General features: G+C 44.8%; 1 protein-coding gene across 2 annotated transcripts in view; it reads left to right on the top strand.

The window, feature by feature from the left end:
• SLC26A5 (solute carrier family 26 member 5) overlaps window positions 1–8,365 on the top strand; it is a 51,024-nt gene continuing 42,659 nt past the window's right edge. For both annotated transcript variants that reach the window (XR_015697630.1, XM_087722290.1), the window contains exon 1: window positions 1–74. The gene's annotated coding sequence lies outside the window, so the exon portion shown is untranslated. The remainder of the gene's footprint in view (window positions 75–8,365) is intronic.

Here is an 8,365-nt window from a genome sequence, read left to right as displayed (position 1 = left end):
AGGAGGAGGAGGAGGAGAGCAGCCGAGTTGCAGCGGCTGGTTGGGTGGTTCCAGGCCGAGCGGAGGCGGCGCAGGTGAGCAACGCGTGGCCGGCCGGGCTTGGAGCGTGCGGGGGGCAAGGCAGGGCAGGGCAGCCGGCCGCTTTCTCTGCCTCCCTCGGCTGGGATGCGGAGACGGCTATGGGGCGGTGGGATGGATGCTTTTAGTTCGAAGCAAGGTCGAGCTGGCTTCGTCCCTGCCTAGCCAAGCGAAGGGCCGGGGGTCGCTCTGCTTCTTACCCTCCCCTGGCAAATAAGAAGTCCCCCCCCCCATTGCCAAAACAATTGCAAAAAAAAAATGAAATTGAAAAAACAATTGCAAAAAAATAAAATTGCAAAAAGAATTGCAAAAAAATAAAATTGCAAAAAGAATTGCAAAAATATGAAAACAATTGCAAAAACAACTGCAAAAAATTGAAAACAAGTGAAAAAAATTGTAAACAATGAAAAAGCAATTGCGAAAAAAAGGAAAAAATTGCAAAAAAAATTGCAAAAAAAAAAAATCACGAGCACCGGCGTTGCACGGGACTTTCCCTCCCGGCAGGTTCAGACGAGCATCCGTGGGGTTTTCCCCCTTTGGCCGGGGCCGAGGCTGCCATCCCCCGCCGCAAGACTTGGAAATGTAAGGGTCATTTTAGCCCACCCGAGTCCTGGGCTGCGGGGACGACAAGGACCTTTTCCGAGACGTGATAGCAATCCGGTCTTGTGAACCCTCTGCTGGAGATGCGTGTTTTGGAGGGTTTGTGTTTGAAAGTGCGTCTTGACCAATGATTGACCGCTGTTGGAGGGCAGCTGCAAAGGGAAGGACTTCAGCCTTATTTTTCAATTTTGGGATGCCCCTTTAAATTGGTTCAGACGTTGGAGGGAAACACGTGTTAATCCGGTTCACATTTGGCTCAGTCAGTGGAGATGTGGGGTTCTTGAAGGTTTGTCCCCAAATGTAACTCATCTTGGGGGGGGGGGAGAGAAAAATAGATATTTTGCTATTTTAATATTACAGGAAGGTTTTTTCCTCTTCTTTCCTTAAAGACAAATGATGGACAAAAACTATTACTTATTTTTTGCACCAAAGATCTTTTCACTTTCACAAATTCAGCCACGGAATTCTGAATTATGAAACCAAATTATGACTTTTTGCTACACGGGAATTTTGCAGTCTTACCTTGTGAGATGGATTAGCTTAGAAGAGTTTAGCAAACTTGGTTTTTGAAAAGGGTTTGGTTTTTTTTTTTTTGGCAACCCAGGATTTGGGTCTGGTTTTTAACGGCTTTGCCTGTTTTATTTTGACATCCTCCTTTTAAAAAAATGTTTTGTTTTTTTTCCCTTAAGTCGCTGGCTGGATTTTTCTATAAGTTCTGGTCACCTGATTTCTTCTCCGGCTCTTCCCTTTAACTGTTTTATAGCTACTTCTTAATTTTTTTCCCCCTTCTCTGTTCTTCCTTTCTTGCATAATTTGCTTAATCATGCTTTATCAGTAGGATATGTTTTACATTATGTACCCAAACGAATTGTGTGCGGAGAATCGGATGACTATAAAGTATTTAACTACACACAATTAAACCATTGCTTCAATTAGGAACCACACCAGAAGTTATCGTGGTAGTTTATGGCCACAATTAATCTGGGCTCTTATGACACACAATTAAAATACATCCAACATAGTTTACTTTGGTGAGTTGCACATCCTTCTATTCCACGGTTCAGTGTACAGGAAGTCCCTCGACTTACAACAATTCATTTAGTGACTATTTGAAGTTCCGTCACTGAAAAAAACTCACTCGTGACGGTTTTTCACACAACCGTGATAGCATCCCCATGGTCACGCGATTAAAAGTCAGGGGCTTGGTGACCGATTCATTCTTACGACGGTTGCAGTGTCCCCGGGGGGAGGGTCAACATGATCCCCTTTTGCGAACTTCTGACATGCAGTCAATGGGAAAGCCAGATTCACTTAACAACCGGGTTGTTTATAATTGAACCAGGGCAGTGATTCGCTGAACAATTGTGGCGAGAAAGGTTGCAAAATGGGGCAGAACTCATTTAACCAGTGTCTCACTTAGCAACTGAAATTTTGGCCTCCATTGTGGAGGATGTATTGTGTAAACTCAGAAATGTGGGACACTTAGGAAGTTTAATTTAGGTATAAATTAAACTTGCCTTTCCATACAGTGAATAAAATCTAGGGTGAATTAACAAACTGGAATTCCAAATTGCTTCCCTTCTCTTAAATCCCATGGTTTGTAAAATCTTTCTTTCACTTATTTTCTTGTTCTACTGATCAACTTTTTCTAGCAATGTTGCTTCTGTTTTTTGCTTTTGCTTTTCCTTCTGTGTTTGAAGTTCTCCAGACGCTTTTATTGCACCGGCGGTCCTCATCTTAACGGCCAGAATTTTCATGGCTGAAGCAAGGTTTAAGCGACTTTAAGTGTCTGGTTTTAACCACCTTTTTTAAAGCCGTGGCTGTTAAGAAAATCATGCCGTTGTTAAGTGAATCGTGCAGCCGTTAAGCAGCTCCAGCTACTCCCCGTTGGCTTTGCTTGTCGGAATCCTGCTGGCAAGATCACCAATGACAATCGCACAGCCCTGAGAGGCTGCTCCCATTGTAAACACACGCAGGTTGCCAAGTTCCTGAATCTTGAACACATGACCTTGGGCGTGCTGTGACAGTTATAAGTGCCACAACAGGGCATAAGTCCCATTTCCCAGTGCCGTTAGAACATGACTGCCCTGGGGAATTCTGGGAGTTGAAGTCCACAGGCCTTAAAAGTTGCCAAATCTGCACATCCCTGCTGTAGACTGAGGTCCTGGGTAGCCACTTCGTTTTGTCATTTTGATTTTTTTTTTAATGATTGCTTTCAGTTGGACATTGTGAGCTGGGCAGTCATGCAAACTGAGTGAGTGTGTGTGTGTGTGTTGCAATTGTGCTGATAAATAAAGGGAGACTAGTATAGATCTATTTCAAGCTATTTAGCTCTCATCAGCTAGCCATACCCTTACTGGGATTAGAACCTGGGCTGTTTTTACATATTAGGCAGTTATATTAGCCACTAAGCCACAGGCTCTCCTCCTTTATCAGTTAATACAATACATTGACACAATACATGTGTGTGTGTGTGTGTGTGTGTGTGTGTGTGTGTATATTTAGTATATACATACACACACAAACACACACACACACACACATAAATATATACACACACACATATACATACATACATACATACATACATACATACATAAATGTGGGCAAGGAAATAAAAAGGTGATCAGTTGTGGCAGTGTGTACATTTAAAAGGTAGAAAAGAACATGAAAGGTATGTTCAAAGCAGTTTGGTTTCGTGGTGAAGGCACCAGAGTAGAACGTGGGAGGATGTGAGTTCAAGTCTCCCCGTAGCCACGAAAGCCGGCTGGGTGACTTTCGGCCAATCACCAGGGGACTCTGAATTCTAGTCCCGCCTTAGCCATGAAAGACGGCTGGGTAACTTTGGATCAATCACCAGGAGATGGTGAATTCTAGTCCCGTCTTAGCCATGAAAGCCAGCTGGGTGACTTTTGGCCAATCACCAGGAGACTTTGAATTCTAGTCCCACCTTAGCCATGAAAGCCAGCTGGGTGACTTTCGGCCAATCACCAGGGGACTATGAATTCTAGTCCCGCCTTAGCCATGAAAGACAGCTGGGTAACTTTGGACCAATCACCAGGAGACGGTGAATTCTAGTCCCGCCTTAGCCATGAAAGCCAGCTGGGTGACTTTCGGCCAATCACCAGGGGACTATGAATTCTAGTCCCGCCTTAGCCATGAAAGACAACTGGGTAACTTTGGACCAATCACCAGGGGACTTTGAATTCTAGTCCCACCTTAGCCATGAAAGCCAGCTGGGTGACTTTCGGCCAATCACCAGGGGACTATGAATTCTAGTCCCGCCTTAGCCATGAAAGACGGCTGGGTGACTTTCAGCCAATCACCAGGGGATTCTGAATTCTAGTCCCGCCTTAGCCATGAAAGACGGCTGGGTAACTTTGGACCAATCACCAGGAGACGGTGAGTTCTAGTCTTGCTTTATTCATGAAACTGCCTGATTGATTTTGAACCAGTTCCTGGGCCTCAGTCCAACCCACCTCACAGGGCTGTTGTGGGGAAACTAGAAAGACAAGTTTGTAGCCTTATTTGTAAAAATAAACACAGAATGTAAACGAACACCTGAGCAGATTTATTTCAACTTTGAACAGGATCTGGCCAGGTAGACCTGTATTTGAGCACATCAGGCATAAACCTGGAAACGTTCTTAGAGGAGATCATTTCCTGCTGGATATTTGTTACAGGAAATCAGAATTGCTTTCATAAGCATTGAATTACAGTGAGCCGATTCCAGCTAAAACCTCTACAGAATAATAACGGCTATCAAATCTTACAAAGAATTATGCCTGCGCTTCCTGAAAACTCATCATTTCAACATTTATGTATCGACTTAGCAAAGGAAACTTGATGTACCGTAAATTGGTACTCTGTGTGCCATAATATTTGAATCGTATTTCATTTGCTAGAAGTGGAGACGGTTTACCTGAGAACACAATGGGAAGCAGAGTTCCATATATTGGCTTAACTAAGAGGTGGGTTCCCATCTAAACATGGTTAATAGCTCAGGAGGGGACACCCCAAGTACAGGAGAAGGAAACTACAGGTAGACCTTGATTTAGGAATGTTTGTTTAACGACTGCTTGGAATTACAACAGTGTTGAAAAAAATAACTTATGAACAATCTTTGCACTTACAACTGCTCCGGCAGTCATGTGAGTGTGATATGGGTGTTTGCTAACTGCCAAACATTTCTAACAGCCTTAGTGTTCCACAATCAAGTGGTCATCATTTGTGACCTCAGACAGCTTCTGACAATCAGAGACCGCCTGCTGCCAATTACCTCCCATAGACCCGTTAGATCGCACAGGGTCGGCCTCCTCCGGGTTCCGTCTACCAGCCAATGCCATCTGGCTACCACCCGGGGGAGGGCCTTCTCTGTAGCAGCTCCGGCCCTTTGGAATGAACTCCCCGCGGAGATCCGGACCCTCACCTCTCTCCAGGCCTTCCGGAAAGCCGTCAAAACCTGGCTGTGCCGGCAGGCCTGGGGTTGATGAGTTCCCCATCTCTCTCGACTTGTATGGCTGTACGACTCTTGTGTATTTTAATTATGTGTATTGTGTTTGTATCCCCTTTTCCCCTTTTGAGTTGTTCGCCGCCCTGAGTCCCTCCCGGAGAAGGACGGCATACAAATAAACTAAATCTTAATCTTAATCTTAATCAGAATCAATGGGAAGCCAGCAGAGAAAAGTTGCACGTCAAATCCATACACTGTCTTCCTTAATAACTGTCGCGACAAAATTGGGTACAGACGCTTAATGTTGCCCCATTTAATGACTGTACCCCTTATGGATGGTTTTCTTCCCCTCTATTGTGGTAGGGAGTTAGGGGTTACCCTGTAAATAAATGTGAAGTGCAAATTACTAGAAGTAAGGAGAAATGTTCTGACCGTGAGAACAATCAGTGGAATTACTTACTGGAGTTGTGGATGCTCCATCACTGAAGGTTTTCAAAAATTGACTGGACAGCCATTTCTCCAGGCTGATATAAGGTCTCCTGCCATGAGAAGAGGGTTGGATTAGAAGACCTCCAAGGTCCCTTCCAGCCCTATGAGTCTATGTTTTGTATAAATGGAACAATCCTATAGAAATGAGCGGTAGTTTGTTATTGTTCAGTTGCTCAGTTGTGGTCCAACTTTTTGTGACCTCGTTTCCAGGTCCCTCTGTCCTCCAGGGCCTCCTAGAATTTGCCCAAATTCATGTCCATTACCTTATTACCTTATCAATTACCTTATCTAACCATCTCATCAGAAGTGCTATTCAGCCGGTTCGGAGTGGTTTGGGCGAACTGATAGTGGCGATCTACGGGTGGCCTACTCACTTGCCCTGGCTCTGTGCTGTCCTATTTAGCCACATTTTCGAAGCCGTGTGCATGCATGCAAGCCATGTGTGGGGTGAACCGGTGGTGAACGCCTATGAAACCCACCTCTGCATCTCATCCTTTGGCCTTCCGTCTTTCCCGATCTCAGGGTCTTCTCCAAGCACTCCTCTCTTCTCATTTGGCGGCCAAAACCTTGAAAGCTTCAGTTTCTGTCTTTCCAAAGGACAGTCAGGGTTGATTTCCTTCAGGATTGACTGATTGGATCTCCTTGCCATCCAGGGGACCTTCAAAAGTCTTCTCCAACACCACAATTAGGAGATCAGTACAAATAATTACAACAGGGTGTTTTAGGTCCTTCTCTGTTTGAGAGGAGAAGGACATACCTATATTGTGCACGCCTGACGTAAACTGGAATTTCAGAAATGTACTCTGGATCACGTTTCCAAATCTGGTCCTTTGAGTACCATATTTTTTGGAGTATAAGATGCTCCAAAGAATAAGACGCACCTAGCTTTTGGGGACGAAAACAAGGGGGGGGGGAATCTCTCTTTGCCTCCTTGCAGCAAGCAGCAAACAGCCCATTTCCGTTTCAGTACAGCCTGATTAGCACAAGCAGTTGATTGTCAGTTGGATCGACCTTCCAACCACCAGCTGTTTAAGGCTGCAGGGCCTTAAACACGCCCCATTTTCAGACTGTGTGCCCCATTTTCCACCCGTTCCAGGCGGCAGGGATAGAAATGGACAGAAAATCAGGCACGTGGGGGCCGAAAACGGCACACAGAGGCCAAAAACAGGATGCGGAGGCTGAAAACGGGGCGCGCAGAAGTGGCAATAGGCTATGGCAATCCCTGCAGCATGAAACAGCTGATGATTGGGAGGCCGATCCAACTGACAACTGCTTGTGCTAATCAGGATGCACTGAAACTGAAACAGGCTGTTTGCTGCTTGCTGCAAGGAGGCAAATTGCTGGGAGACAGAGGCCAAAGGATGGGGGCCGGCGGTTGAGCGAGGATACATTCGGTGTATAAGATGCACCCAAATTTTCACCTTCTTTTTGGGGGGGAAGGTGCGTCTTATACTCCAAAAAATACAGTATATTGGACTTCAACTTGCTTGATCTTGCGAACAGTTTAGCTCTTGGCCCATCCAGCTGGGGCTAATGGAAGTGAAGTCTAACACATCCGAATGACTTCAGGTTGAGTGGAGAATAATTCCTCTCTATCCATATTAACGGCAGCAAGCTACAGTTCCTCTAAAGATGACCCATTTTCATCCAGAGAAAACCTGACGGCCTGAGCTACAGAAATATTGATTCTTCCCTCGCCTTCTCTTGTTATTGGCCAATCCTAGGTGACCCAGCCTCAATCTCAGCTTTGGACGTACTGTTACTTTGGGGTGGTAAAGATTTCCATTTAAAAGTTCTCCTGCTTTATGGAAGCTGCCAAACGAAATGGGCTGGTCAAGGCACCAGCCTTAAAAAAAAAATAGTTTTGATAGGAACATTTTACACGGCCCAAGGAACATTTTGATACGGCCTTTGGTGTTTCTAGAAACAACAGGGGAAGCGGGGGGGGGGGTGAAGGACTGTTGGAGAAATTAAATTACATTTTTCCGAGGTCAAAACAGGCTGGCCAGTTTCAGGAAGAACCAAAGGCTCCAGTTGTCAAAATGAATCATGGAACATTTGGGTGAATTGTAGAATATTCAATGTTTAATCAGCTGGCTATGTCAGAAGCATATGATTTAAAAAAAAAGAAAGAGGATATTGATAACCTTTTTATTGTTGTTTGCCCAGAATAAACATCCATTTCATCATATACTAGCACTCCCAGGCACAAACGTTTAATGAAAGCACATTTTTTATAAATGACTAGTTGATAACCTGGCGCCCGGGTGTTTATTTATAGCGGGGGGAAATGTCCCGAACAAACGTAATTTCTAATGTTGGCTTTTCCCCCTTACCAGAGGGAGCTCCCTTGTGGAGTACTGTGAAGCCGTTACCATGACAACACTACAGCGCTGTACAACAGAAGCCATTTTACGGCAGTACAGTAGAAAGCATTTGAAGGTACAACAGGCTGTATCTTAACAGAACACGCACCCCGAGGGGTGTTTGGGGTGTCTTAACCCCACAGTATTTGTTTCCAGAAAGTAAAATCATCTGTGTACCAAGTTTGGTTGAAATTGCACGAGGAGAGAAGCAACTTAGAACAGAGGAGAAATTTCCTGACGGTTAGAACAATGAATCAGTGGAAAAACTTGCCTCCAGAAGTTGTGAATGCTTCAATACTGGAAGTCTTTAAGAAGATGTTGGATAACCATTTGTCTGAAGTGGTATAGGGTTTCCTGCCTGAGCAGGGGGGGTGGGTGG

The sequence above is a fragment of the Thamnophis sirtalis genome, unplaced genomic scaffold (genome assembly GCF_051295495.1).
Source record: "Thamnophis sirtalis isolate CommonGarterSnake01/CBP01778 unplaced genomic scaffold, rThaSir2_p1.2 scaffold_9, whole genome shotgun sequence".
NCBI lineage: Eukaryota > Metazoa > Chordata > Lepidosauria > Squamata > Natricidae > Thamnophis > Thamnophis sirtalis.
The sequence above is the reverse complement of the archived record's forward strand: the minus strand, read 5'-3'. Positions and strand labels throughout refer to the sequence as shown.